At 34.0% G+C, this 14,805-nt stretch overlaps 1 pseudogene across 1 annotated transcript in view; it reads left to right on the plus strand.

Moving 5' to 3' along the window:
- Positions 1-14,805, plus strand: part of LOC145287781 (polycomb protein SCMH1-like) — a 64,831-nt pseudogene that overhangs the window by 47,960 nt on the left and 2,066 nt on the right. Inside the window, exons 6-8 of the transcript XR_013869195.1 lie at positions 3,933-4,115; positions 7,194-7,445; positions 9,123-9,259. The product of XR_013869195.1 is annotated as a polycomb protein SCMH1-like (transcript). The remainder of the gene's footprint in view (positions 1-3,932; positions 4,116-7,193; positions 7,446-9,122; positions 9,260-14,805) is intronic.

The raw sequence follows: 14,805 nt of genomic DNA on the forward strand, positions 1-14,805 counted from the left end.
ACTTGGTCTCTCTCCTATAGTACCCTACTTTGTCTCTCTCTCTCTCTCTCCTATAGTACCCTACTTTGTCTCTCTCTCTCTCTCCTATAGTACCCTACTTTGTCTCTCTCTCTCCTATAGTACCCTACTGTGTCTCTCTCTCTCCTATAGTACCCTACTGTGTCTCTCTCTCCTATAGTACCCTACTGTGTCTCTCTCTTCTATAGTACCCTACTGTGTCTCTCTCTTCTATAGTACCCTACTGTGTCTCTCTCTCTCCTATAGTACCCTACTGTGTCTCTCTCTCTCCTATAGTACCCTACTGTGTCTCTCTCTCTCCTATAGTACCCTACTGTGTCTCTCTCTCTCCTATAGTACCCTACTGTGTCTCTCTCTCTCCTATAGTACCCTACTGTGTCTCTCTCTCTCCTATAGTACCCTACTGTGTCTCTCTCTCTCCTATAGTACCCTACTGTGTCTCTCTCTCTCCTATAGTACCCTACTGTGTCTCTCTCTCTCCTATAGTACCCTACTGTGTCTCTCTCTCTCCTATAGTACCCTACTGTGTCTCTCTCTCTCCTATAGTACCCTACTGTGTCTCTCTCTCTCCTATAGTACCCTACTGTGTCTCTCTCTCTCCTATAGTACCCTACTGTGTCTCTCTCTCTCCTATAGTACCCTACTGTGTCTCTCTCTCTCCTATAGTACCCTACTGTGTCTCTCTCTCTCCTATAGTACCCTACTTTGTCTCTCTCTCCTATAGTACCCTACTGTGTCTCTCTCTCCTATAGTACCCTACTGTGTCTCTCTCTCTCTCTCATATAGTACCCTACTGTGTCTCTCTCTCTCTCTCTCTCCTATAGTACCCTACTGTCTCTCTCTCTCTCTCCTATAGTACCCTACTGTCTCTCTCTCTCTCTCCTATAGTACCCTACTGTCTCTCTCTCTCTCTCCTATAGTACCCTACTGTCTCTCTCTCTCTCTCCTATAGTACCCTACTGTCTCTCTCTCTCTCTCCTATAGTACCCTACTGTGTGTGTCTCTCTCTCTCTCCTATAGTACCGTACTGTGTCTCTCTCTCTCTCCTATAGTACCCTACTTTGTCTCTCTCTCTCCTATAATGGAACACTCTCTCCCTTCTCTCCTGTAATACCCCACTTTCTCTCCCCCCTGTCTCTCTCTTAGGAAGGCAGATATGATAAAGTATTATAGAATATGGTTTTACCAAGAAACGCAAAGCTTTCACCTGTTATTTATTCAACGCGCACACACACACACACACACATTTCTCTTAATCTTGTGAATCTGTATTTTTATCTTTAACAAATAAAAAAAAAATTGCATTATACAGTATATGTATCCATTCTGAAATTCTCGCAAGCAAAACTGATATATATTATATATGTTCTTTAACAGTTTTTAATAAATTATATAATGTACATTTCTAATTGATATTGACAAATACTAATTGTAGATATACAATTTCATCTACATTACTATTATTAATAATAAAAAAAAAAAAAATGAAAAATTGCTTCAAAAACATTTATCGCATTTCATTTTTAAGGGAGATAATTACATGAAAGATTCCGGTGTCAAATGATGCTGATGTGAAGAACAGATACTACACTTTGATCTTAGCTGTAAAAATTTTTTTTTCTGATTATGCATTCTTACATGAATTGCAAAAAAAAATCAATATAGTCAGTCAACATATAGTTTCTAAATAAAAAAAAAAAATTCAATTATTCATACTAATAATATTGAGGGGGTCTCCCGCCAAACTTTTCATTTATAAAAAGAAATGCCTTTTAATTTTAATTTATTCATACCAGTAATCCTATATATTTCTCATGTGTTTGTATATTTGTATGTGGCTGTCTATTTTTTCAAAGTAAAAACTATCGAGTCGCATATATATATATATATATATATATATATATATATATATATGAAGTTGAAACAGTGTCGGCAAGTGAAAGCATCTTGAAATGGAAAATATAGAATACACAGACTGTTTTAGAACACACTTTTAGATGCGAATAAAATAATTTCATTTGTTTATTTTTCTAATTTGGAATTTAAAAATTCCTCATTAGAGAAAGTTATATATATATATTTTTTTTTTAATTTTCCTCAGAAATAAAAGTCTTTCCTCATGTCGTGTTATCGAGGTTGTGCTAGTTGATATTTCATGTAGAACTCTCTAGTTTTCTTTTTTATTTATTAAGCCAGAAAGGCGTGCGGTCGCCAAATATGAAGTTGAAAAAGTATTAGCAAGTAAAAACTTGATATGGAAAATCTTGAATGAATAAACTGGTTTAGAACATGCTTTTAGATGCAAAATGTGTTTGTATTTAAGGTGCTGCTAATTAAGTATTGTAGTATCTGTTTGATGCATAGTTAAGGATTTTTTTATTTATTTTTATTTTATTTTTTTACATAGGCATCGATACTTATCAAGGCCCAGGAGCCGCTCGAGGATAAGGGTTAAAGAATGTACAGTAGTCAATTGGACAATATAGTAATTGATAGTAACGGAAATTCGGTAAATTTGTTAACTGGAGCGGAACAGCTCATCAAAAACTTGTTTACATTGGACTTGAAGACAACCATATTGTAGTCAGCTGGAAAACGGGAGACAGTTCCATGGGCGTGCAGTTCTAAGAAAGAAGCTTTGTTCATGGAATCTACGTTTAAGGTTAGGCACAGATAAAGAGTGGGGGGAATTATTGATAGTGTTTTCAGCTAGACTAGTGTTTCTTGTGAAAGTTTGGCGAGGGGAGGGGCATAGATTTAAGCTCAGTCGAGCACTTGCCATGAGAATAATGATAAAATAAAGACAAACTTGCAACATCTCTTCTGTGAGAAAGAGGTTGCAGGGATTAATAAAAACGTTAGCCCAAATTAACCATAATTAAATCATCAATTTAGCATAAAGCACTCATTTTTAGTCAACTTTTGCCTGTTTTTCATCAGTAAAGTGTCTTATAGAAAAGAAAGAGATTAGCTATATTCATTTAAACTAACACTGTTGTATGCCTCATAGTTTATCTGTAAAAACAGTAGTCAACTAGGAAGGGAGAAATGGATGTATATTATCTCATTCAATCAATCTCGGTTTCTGATGACCACTAATGCTGTGAAACGACAATATAGTGTTAGACAAAGTACATTTTATCATTTATTGTGCATATGTATATTTTTTATATATAAAATGAGGTTTTCTCATATTTCATTGACCAGAACAATTTTATGAACAAAAGTTACATAATTCATTTTGCAATATATAGGTCTGTGTTCTGAAAAGGAAAAGTCCTTTGTTTTTATTCACAGAAAAGAGGAGCCAATCTTACTCTCTCCTTAACATGTACTATGATTGCCAGCCATTACACTGTGATGAATTTAGTAAAATACATAATTTTAGCTTCACCGGTTGTATGCTGTGCTGCAGGTGTGCATTTCAATAATATTTCACATTTTCTTACATTAACAGATATAACTTATAGGTGCTTTTTTTTATATACTCACGTTCACCCCCTAACAAGGCCTATCGCTACTTAGATGTAAGGGACTACTATATTCCTAGGAAAGATTAAGATGTTGGTTTACATTACTTAAACTTCTGCATATCAGTACAGTCTAGGAAGCAGGTAGCAGGAAGGGAATTCCAAAGTCTAGCTGTTCGAGGGAAGAAACTATTAGAATAGAAAGCTTTCTGGCATTTAGGGACCTCAACAGTGAAGGGGTGAGATTTTGTTGGGGATATGTATGTTGAGGAGGCACAAGTATGAGTTCATCAGAGTACATTCCATTAAAATATTTGTAAAACAAGCGTACAGATGTAACATTGCGATTGTGTGTAACTTTGCCCTTGTGACGAAACACGTGAATAAACAAGCTACAAAATCTATCGAACATGTCATTATATATATATTTTTTTTGTTTTTTAGCCAACAACGGCAACAGAACATACACAAAACGATTACCGTCAGCATTCAAGATTTCTGATTTCTGGAATTATTTGGAAGGCATGATGGAGGAACTGGGTTGTTGTGAGAACTTTTTATCAAGCCAACCGCTCGAAGGACGTTGCTCCAAGTGTCTGAAAGTTAGCACCCATCGAATCAAAATTGGTATGTACTATAGTTTTTTTATTTTTTTTATTTATTTATTTTTTTTTTTTACAAGGGAATCGCCACTTATCAAGGCCCACTCATGGTTTATGGGTTTATCAGCAGAAGAAAGGAACGCAAAAGAAAGCAAAAATAGTATTGTTAAGCAAGATGGTGTAGTTATTTGGAGACAAAGGACTGAACAGAAGTAGATATATATTTAGAGTTTATAGGTAGTTTTAGTCGTGGCCAAGTGTATGCAACAGTTTATGACATCTTGGAACAGTTGCGAACAATCTTGGGTTTGTTACGGTTGATGACAGTTACCAATTAGACACAGTTGAAGGAAGTCGCAAGTTAGACACTGTCTAATGCAGGTTGTGGCTTACGCTACATCAAAATAGCTTGATCAACCGACTGGCAAACACAGCCTCAACAGAAAACTATAATGTAAAATTTGGCTTCTTTTTTCTGTTTTCTTTTGAGTTTTGTTTCATTTTATTTTTATATACTTGTGAGTCACTGTGCACCCTTCGGCAGCCACCAATATGAGAGACGAGGACGTGGCCAGAAGAGAAGATGGAGAAAAATACCACTGCATACAGCATTGGGTTGGTTGGCAATGTTGAGTGGGGGACCACCTGGTCGCACAATATCTTTTAAATGTATAAATACAAAATTTTGGAGTTCCATTTCTTGCACTAACGTTTCCTATTTCCAATTACTTTCATTTATTACAATAGATGAACCCCGCAGTATTAGTCACAGGGCCAACTAATTTTGGTTTTGAAAACTTCCAATACTTTTATTGCTATTGAAATTGGGGAAATCACCCATTTTTCAATCAAACCGATTGATTGCCTGTTTTATTTGGGGACCTTTACAAAGCTTTACATGCCTCCCCACAGTGACTTGGTCCACAGTATATTTTAGTCTACATTGCAATGTAATGAATCTATCGTTGATTTTATAAAATTATTTTTATATAATGGTTTAAATGAAAGTTTAAAATGCAAAAGTCAAGTATCATGTTTCAATTCGTTTTGAACGTGCTCATGTCGATGTTGATTTTTATACACCAGACCCTTCTGCTTGTGCGGTGATAAACTTCTGAAACACACTTGCGATGTTAGGCTGTATAAGGGTGTTAAATTTGGTCAAAAACGGACTGTTCATTCTTTAATTAGTTTTTTTTTTTTTTCGATTATCGATTCTCAACATTTATAGGAGGCATTCCGATACAAGACCTAAGAACTTTCCTAGACACAAAGAATATTTTAAAAGAAATTGGCCAGAAAATAAATTTAAAGAATACATTAATCCAGGTACTTAGATAAGTATGTTTCAGTTTGAACAAAGGTGGTATAATAATATTGTAAGGTTTGAGTTTGTGTCAGACGTCATAGAACGTAAATATTTTTAGGTACAGTAGCAATATATAAGTAATGTAGAATATAACTGAAATTTCCATGGATTCCACTAATAAATAATAAAAAGGGCATATTGAACCTGATTACATTTTTTTTTTTTTTTTTCATTTTATATATACTAGCAGGCTGGCAGCATTGGTTGTAAAATATGCTTAAATATATTTTGATTAATGCAGATTTCGTATTTATTATATTGGACCTAATATATAGTAATGATTTAAAAAGTTAAAAAAAAAAAAAAAAAAAAAAAAAATGCCTCGCGCGCCACCACTGAGAATTGAAACCAAAACTTTTGGCTTACAATTTACTTTTTACTTCAACGTTAATACCTGAAGACATGTTTGCTGCAAGGCTAAAAATTAAAACATGAACCAATAGATATTACATTATGCATTTGTAATGCTGCCATTCGACCTTCATCTGGCAAATTTCTTTTTTTTTTCTTTTTCTTTTTTTTTATTTAATTTTCACACTCTTGCACCAATTTTCTTTCCCTGGCTAAAACCGAAATATAAAGTTCTGCATGAGTTTGAATACCCTATATATTAAGTTTCATGTCTGTACACTAAAAACTGACAGTGGAGCTTGGTAGGCAAAATTTTTTAAACAAATATATATATATATAGAAAGAGGATTGTGTTTACTATAAGCTTTTTACACAAATATTACACAAGTATAAATCATGTAGAATATCTGCATTATTATTACATGTATAAATTATCTAAAAATGATCATCCCATAAGAAAATAAAAAAAAACTAATAGGGAATTAAAATGATTGTTTAAAAGAGTATGCAAATTAGCTAGACCATGACCCATATATATATATATATATATATATATATATATATATATATAAAGTTGTATTTTCTTTTTAAATAAATAGAAAAAAGAGTTTTTAATATGAATATCAATACACAAAAAATACAAATTTATAGGAGTATGGATTTATTCTTTTTTTAGTCATGTTCACTACCAAATAAGGAATATTGTCGCTTGAATGTTAGGGGCTACTATTTGGAATCCTGTGTAGAGGAGATGAGCAAGATCATTACATTTAAACTTCTGCATGTCAGTAGAGTCAGGGAACCAGGAGCAGGGAGGGAATCGAGTAGTACGAGAAGAAGCTATTAGAGTAGAAGGCTTTCCGGTATCTAGGGATCTCTACACTGAAGGGGTGGGATTTTGCTGCTTGTTAGGTTACTTGAAAGTATTTATGTCAAGAGGGCACAAGTGCTACGAGTTCATCAGAGCACATTCCATTAAAATAGTTGTAAAACAAACACAAATACAATGTTGTGGTGATGGGACAGAAATTTGAGTTTGGTTGACAGTGTGGGAACTATTAGATTGGAGACTTTTTTGGACCTTGTTTAGGAGAGAGAGAGAGAGAGTAGACTTCAATTGCTTGCGAAATGATGAATTCATCAGAGCATGTTCTATTAAAATACTTGTAAAACAGGCCCATAATGCAACATTGTAGCGGTGAGATGGTTTAGAGCTTTGTAGACTTTCATCTTAAAGAGTGTGTAAACTTTGTATTTTATGTTATTGAAACCTTTTCAAATAAATTAATGTGCTTTTATGTTCTGACCTGATATTGTAGCCGAGTAAGAATGTTTTCTTTTTTTTTTTTTTTTTTTTTATGCCACCTTTCTTTGTTCTTGCAGAAGATAGCCCAGAATCTCGTGAGTCAAGAGAGTCGCGTGAAAACCATGAGTCTAGGGAATCCCGCGAATCTAGAGAGTCCCGCGAACCTCGGGAATTTAGAGAATCTCGTGAATCGAGGGAGTCCCGTGAGGCACGAGAATCCAGACACCACAAAGGTGCTCACAGACGATATTCCACAGAATCTATAGATAGCCAAAAAGGAATTCGGATGCACAAAATTCAGCGGAAGATGTTAGCATACGAAGCAGAAGGTAAAAATCACATGAGTTTTATATATTTTTTTTTTTTTTTTTTAGTTTTCATTCTATGTTTAAAAAATTTCTTTAGTTTAGTTTTTTTAGATGTGAGATTTTTTTTTTTTTTTTTAAGCGACTTTTACAGTTTATATATCCAGGTTTAATGATGCGTTGTTTATTTCTATTAACATGTTAACATATCCCCATTTCCGTTAACTAATTTTACATAGGTATTATTGCAACATCAAATAATCTCCAAAGGTTAATAAACTGTAACTTAGAAATCATACCAAGTATAGTGGGGGAATCCAGAAAAAGAATTGGACACTGACCTGGTGACAATGTCAACCAACAGATTCCGAGGTGACACCAACTTCTGTGCTGTCTCAGCAGTAGAAAGGAAAAAATGTCTTTCCCAAACAAACATTTGGTGATGAACATCTGAACGAAACAATGAATGAGTTATTTAGTTATGCAATTGTTTTGCTGACCAGTCAATAACATTTTGTGTTTGTATAGACGGGTTGGGATGATTAATCCCAATAATAGGAAATTGTAAAAATTGTCTTTTTTGTTGGTATTAATACGAAAATGATAAATATTTATTAATAAAATATCAGCAAAACAAATCTGTAGATCGTTCCCACATTTTTGTAAAAATATATGCATATATCACTCCGGTTCTTACAGTAATCTGAAAATGAAAATGAAATAAAATAGCTCTACAGATAAATATTTAGAGAATGGAAATCGGGAATTTAGAACAGAATTAGTAATCTATCATATAAATTTCACCTGTCTTTAAATGTATGTATGTTTGTATGTCTGCCTGAAACTTTCGACAGAGGCGACGGATTTTCACAAGATCAGTATCATTTTGAAGCTCAACCCTTTGGACAACAAATATCAAAAAATTGGCTAAAAACATTAATTCCTTCACCCTCAAATGGGCACTTTTCTATAAGGCGGTCTCGTTTTTTTTTTTTTTTTTCTTTTTCTTTTTTTTTTTTTTTCTGATGTTTTTGAAAGTCATCGCCGTTTTTCGATTGACTAGCCTTAATTTAAACCTTCGCCACCTCTGATTTGGTGATGGACGCAACGACAAGGACGTCACATTTTTTTTTTTTTTTTTTTTTCCACATTCTTTTCCTTCTTCGCGGTACAAGTTCGAGCCTGCTGCCTGCCTACTACTACTTTTTTTTGCTCAACACGCACTGCCAAACATCCGGGCAACGCCCAGCACCCAGGCTAGTTGTATTGAAATTGGAAAAATATTGGAATTGCACCATTATTAATAGGCAAGCATATTTTGCTCATTCAAGCAGTTCGGCCACTAGCTTGCTGCTCAGTTCTAATAGTTTCGTCGTAAGATTTCTCCCGATTTCAATAACTGGTGTTTGCTGAAACCTAATGGCCTTAGTCCATTCATTCCTCAGTGTAAATCAGTTAAAGGCTGGTTGACCAATGGCTTTCTGTAGATTTCCTATCTTTTGGGAGTCACGTTACAAACAATGGCTTTCTGTAGATTTCCTATCTTTTGGGAGTCACGTTACAAACAATGGCTTTCTGTAGATTTCCTATCTTTTGGGAGTCACGTTACAAACAAAATCCTGATTGAGTCTTATTTTTTACATTCAGACTTTTACATTGTTTCGAGAAAATTAAGACTTTTAGATTTTTTTTCTGTTGCAGCCAGTTCTACGACATCGGACCACAGACCACACAAACCATCCGGTGACCCTTCAGTTTGGTCAATTGATGATGTAATCAACCACATTTGTGATACTGATCCAGCTTTAAAATCCCACACAGAATCGTTCCGGAAACATGTGAGTTTCATCTTTTGCTCTATTTTCCTCATTTTTTTGTTTCTATGGCTAAATAGTTTATTTAACCTCTAAACCTTTTCGAACATTCACTTAAGTTTGTAAAATTTATTGATCTACAATGATTTGGTGAAAATGATTTTTTTTTAAACAAATTTTTCGAAGACTGACCCAAATAGCATTCAAGCTGACAAATCAAATTTTGCTTCTGATTAGTTCAGTTTCACTTGTTTATAATCTTATAAAAAATTTTTTTTTTTGTTGTTATTTTAGTGAAAATTGAAATATTGAATTTTAAGTGAAACCAATGATATTGATTTGTCATGTCACAGTAATGAACATCTTCAAAAATTACAAAAAATAAGATAAAAATTAATTATAAATGAAAAAAGTAATCCTAACAAAATGGAGGTAAATATTTTCTGAAAACTGAAAATCTTTGGCCAATTTACCAAAACTTAATTTTAGCTAATTGTTTTTGAAAACTGTTTTCATTAATTATTAATTTTCTGCTTTATCGTTTTTCATAATTTTTGGATATGTTCATTAGTGTGACATGACAATTAAATAGATATCATTGGTTTTTACATAAAATTCAATATTTTGAATTTCACTATTATAACAAGAGGAACCAAAGATTTTCTTAACTCATCACCAAGGGGGAGAACTTGCTTTCAATTTAATGGTTATCTACCATAAGCTTAAAGTGTAAACAAATTATTTTATTATATGGTAATGATTAATTGCTTATCGAGGTGCAATGGCCACTCAAGGATAAAGATTGGTGAGACTGTTAGTTGGTGATGAACAACACTTTTTGATAGAATTGAACGATGCGCTAAATTGGTAAAAATCGAAGTGGACGGGCTTGCAATTGAACACTGGACTTAAAAAAGATCTTGTTATACTCATTTGGGAAGCAGCGTAGTAATAAAAAGTTAAAAGCTAAGGCAGCTTCACTGCATCCTGAGCAACATGGGATAGGTACAAGTTAGACATGCATTTTTTTTTTTTTTTTTTTTAATACAAGAACCCAAGTTTGCTCAGCTGGGCAAACTTGAGTCCTTGTACTGGAAAAATATCCAGTAAATAAAACGTTGTTTAGTAAATCGTTATTTTTTTTTGCATTTCCATACACCAAACATGGATATAAATATCACTAAAACATCTGCTGGGTCATAAGCTTCATTTCGGTACCTTACTTGCTTGGGTGGGTTGCCTGTAGGCTGAGATAAACCGCATCTCACACATACAAACAGACATTAGGAAAATTTATAATAAGATGCATATTGGTTAGTTGCATCCCGATGACTAAAGAAAGAATTGGTCCACAATCATTTTATATTTATTTATTTTTTTAATTCATGTTTATATATTTTTTTTCTTTCCGCCATATGCACATTTCACAACCTATAATTGTAACATGGCCGTCATGCTTTACTTTAGTGATTCATAAAAATAAAACTGGAAATAAATAAAAATGCGAGTCGACGAAATGTTGCATCCCTCTGCCTGTTCTACAAATACTTTAATGGTGAAGAACTGCAAGTACTTGTATCTCCTCAATGTGACTACCCCCCCCCCCCCCCGACAAGCAACCAAGTCCCACCCCTTTAGAGATCCCTAGGTGTAAGAAAGCCTTTTACTCCAATAGTTTCTTCCCCAGAATTGCAAGTCTTTGGAACTTCCTTTCTGGGGTTCTGCTTTCCCAACTGTACTGACATGCAGAAGTTCAAGTGTAATGTGAACAGACATCTTTCTACTCATCTCCCTTCATAATGCCCCTGCAAATTATGTCCCCGATAGTAGCCCCCTACTTCAAAGTGGCACTGTGCCTTGTTTGGGGTGAAAATTGAATTAAAAAAACACAAAAAAAAAAACAAAACAAAAAAACAAATTTATTTATTACTTTTACTTTCGGCATCACTTAAGAAAAGGGCTCTCGCTGCCATCTATCCATCTTGCTTGGTGAGCAACTCTCCTTCCTACGGCTGCAGCCAGCCATTTCTCGCCTTCACATTTACACGTCCATTTTCTTCAACGTTGACTTTCTTTATTTTCTAACATGCATATAAGCGCTCCATTACATAATGAAAAATATTGTATTTAGTTTTATTTCATAAGCTGCTCTTCAGGGACAATCATTTCAAAGATGATCATTTTGTATCTAGCAATTCAATAATGTCTATGAAGTCCTCTCCAGTTTTGAATTTAAAAAAAGACAATCTGGCTTGAGGATCTAACATTGTTAGATGCTTTGGGAGTGGGTGGGGGTGGATCTTTGATCATTATCTTTAAAGTGAATTTTTTGTTTTTGATATGCCATTCTAATCTTAACTTTACCTTTTTGTTTTGGAATAGTGTGCCTGTTTTTTTTTTTTTTAATTTGTTTTAAAACAGTTGTGATCTTCCAAATCACATCCTTACATCATTCGTAGACATTTATGCTGATGACACTACCATCTATGGTAGCATATCTAAGACAGTAAACGACCAAGTTCTCTCTGATTCTCTCTCCTCTGATCTTGAGCATGTGGTATAATGGGGAAAGAAGTGGCTGGTTACTTTTAATGCATCTAAAACCAAGCTTTTATCAACACTCTGATCTCCTTCTGGTATCAATTGAAATAAATGGCTCTCGTCTTGGGGAGGCCTCATGTTTTGACAAGCTTCTGGGCTTGACCTTTACTCCTGATCTGAAATGGAACATATACATCAAATCCATTGCCAAGGCCACTAGAAAAATGGTGGGATCCTTCTATCGATCCAGTAAGAGCCAGGTACATCCAAGGATGGAGTACTGTTGCCACATCTGGGCAAGAGCTGCTAGAAAGGACTTATCCTGCCTTGATAGAGTTCAAAATAGACTTCGTAGCCTCGTAGGAGATGTCCTTTTCTCTTCTCTGCAACCTCTTTCTCACAGAAGAGATGTTGTGAGTTTGTCTTTGCTTCATTGTTATTTTCATGGCAAGTGCTTGACTAAGCTTCAATCGGTCCTCCCTTGCCAAACTTTCACAAGAAACACTTGTCTAGTTGAAAACACTATCAATAATTCCCCCCACTCTTTATCTGTGCCTAAACCTAAACATAGATTCCATGAACAAAGCTTCTTTCTTAGAACTGCACGCCTGTGGAACTGTCTTCTGTTTTCCTGCTGACTACAATATGGTTGTCTTCAAGTTTAACGTAAACAAGTTTTTGATGAGCCGTTCCACTTAAGTTAGCAAATTTACCAAATTTCCCTTACTAATGATTACTATATTGTCCAATTGACTACTGTACACTCTTTAACCCTTATTCTCGAGTGGGCTCTTGGCCTTGATAAGCGGTGATGCCTATGTAAAAAAAAAAGAAAAAAAAAAAGCCACCTATAAAAACAATTTTTCGTTATGGGTTGCGAAACGTGTACAGCAGAAATAAAAATGTCATTTGCTGATATAAAAAAAAAAAATGATTGTGAATCTTTGTTACAATTTAATTTACAAGAATATTAAACTGAAAATAAAAAATCGGATAAGGGGAATAACTCTTATTGTTTCAGTAAGACTTAGTGTACTTTGTTTGCCTTTCCTTTGTTAGTTTGATGTACTCAACCTAATAAGAAAGGTGTTATTATATTAGGAATATTTATGAAGCAAAGACCACCACACGCAACCATGAAAAAAAAAAAATAAAATTAAAAATCTGGGGTTTGTATTACTGTACACATAGATTCGAAAAAGTTGTCAAAAAACAAATATAGAACAAATAAATGTTATCAAAGGCAAGATAAGTTACTTTTCTACCTAACTGGATATATTTTTTGTGTTTTTATTCAGTGTAACATGTTTATTCAGCTCGAAAAACATGCAGTGTTTACCGATGTATTGGAAAATTCAAAATGGCAGCCGACTCTCTCTCGGAGAGGGTACGTTCGGGAAAAGGTATTATAAATAATAAACTAGACAAAATACTGTTAGAAAACAACCGAATATATATCAACTTATGTCACGGTAACATATATTGAGCGAATTTCTAACAGTATTTTGTCTAGTTTATTATTTATAATACCTTTTCCCGAACGTACCCTCTCCGAGAGAGAGTCGGCTGCCATTTTGAATTTTCCAATACATCGGTAAACACTGCATGTTTTTCGAGCTGAATAAACATGTTACACTGAATAAAAACACAAAAAATATATCCAGTTAGGTAGAAAAGTAACTTATCTTGCCTTTGATAACATTTATTTGTTCTATATTTGTTTTTTGACAACTTTTTCGAATCTATGTGTACAGTAATACAAACCCAAAATCTGCATATACGTGTGATGAAAAGAAAACGTTGTACACCAAAAATCACCTAATTCGATATAGTAGTTTTATTAAAAAAAAAAAAAAATGAAAATCAAATTTTATGGCTAAACGACAAATATTAATCTCTGAACACTTTTTTTTTTTTTTTTTTGCAAGACGAGGGAAATAATTTAAAATTAAAACTTTTAAAAGATTTTAGACAGCCATTTTAACATGGGTAGGGCAGGACAAGGCGAGAAAAATTCTCAAATTTGCTTAAAGATAAAAGTTCATCAATTTACATGATTTTTGGTGTATGATATTTCATGTATGCATATCAAAGATTTTTATTTTTTCATGGGGAGAGTTATGAACAAGCATCCAAATTTATGTCAATTTACATTACTAGGAATGAAACTCTTTCTATCCTTCCCTCCCTCCAATGCTGTGAAATCAAGAAAATAATTGTCTCGATTTTAAGCAAATGACAAATTAGAAATGTAAGTTGCTCATCGCAACAGAAGTTTTTTCCACATTGATATTTGAAAACTACCAGTTGTAATTTTCTTGTTTGCATATATCAGGTTGGTACAAAAGTTTTTGCCAATTTAAAATTTCGTCTTGTATATTTTTGAAAATCTTTATTCATATAACAATAATGACGTTGACTCTAACTTCATTCCATCTGTCAATGTGCTTATAAATGCCTCCCTTGTGAAATTATTTTGGGTTTTGATGTCAAATATAAACTGAACTCTTGTTCAGTCTTCTTGTGATGTTAACCTAAGGCCATCTAAATGGTTTTGTAATTCTGGAAATAAGTGATAATTCAAGGGAGTTAGGCCAGGAGAATATGTAGGGTGGGGAAGGATTTCTGAACCAAATTCTCATAGGAGACATATGGTCAGTAGTGCTGTGTGAGTAGAGCATTATCATCATGGGAGATGACTTTCTGTCTGTTAACTAGAGGTAATTTTTGGGTGAACATGGGCGAGAATATTGCAGAAAAAATATGAATGTTACTTTAATAATCTGAAAAAAGGTTATAAATTAATCGTTGTGATACGTTTAATATGCATAAAATAAACTACGATCGTTTAAAATGCCATTTCTACAAACTGGCAAAAACTTTTGTGCTGACCTGGTACAAAGAAAATGGTATTCATCATAGCGTTTCGCTCAATCTGTAGATGGCGCCACAGGGATTCAGAGTGTCCTGTACATATCCCAACTTATGCATGTTATCCAGTGTTTCAGTGACCTTCACTCGGGTCCGGT

This window comes from Euprymna scolopes, chromosome 11, assembly GCF_053919585.1.
Source record: "Euprymna scolopes isolate OS-2025 chromosome 11, ASM5391958v1, whole genome shotgun sequence".
In the NCBI taxonomy this organism is placed as follows: domain Eukaryota; kingdom Metazoa; phylum Mollusca; class Cephalopoda; order Sepiida; family Sepiolidae; genus Euprymna; species Euprymna scolopes.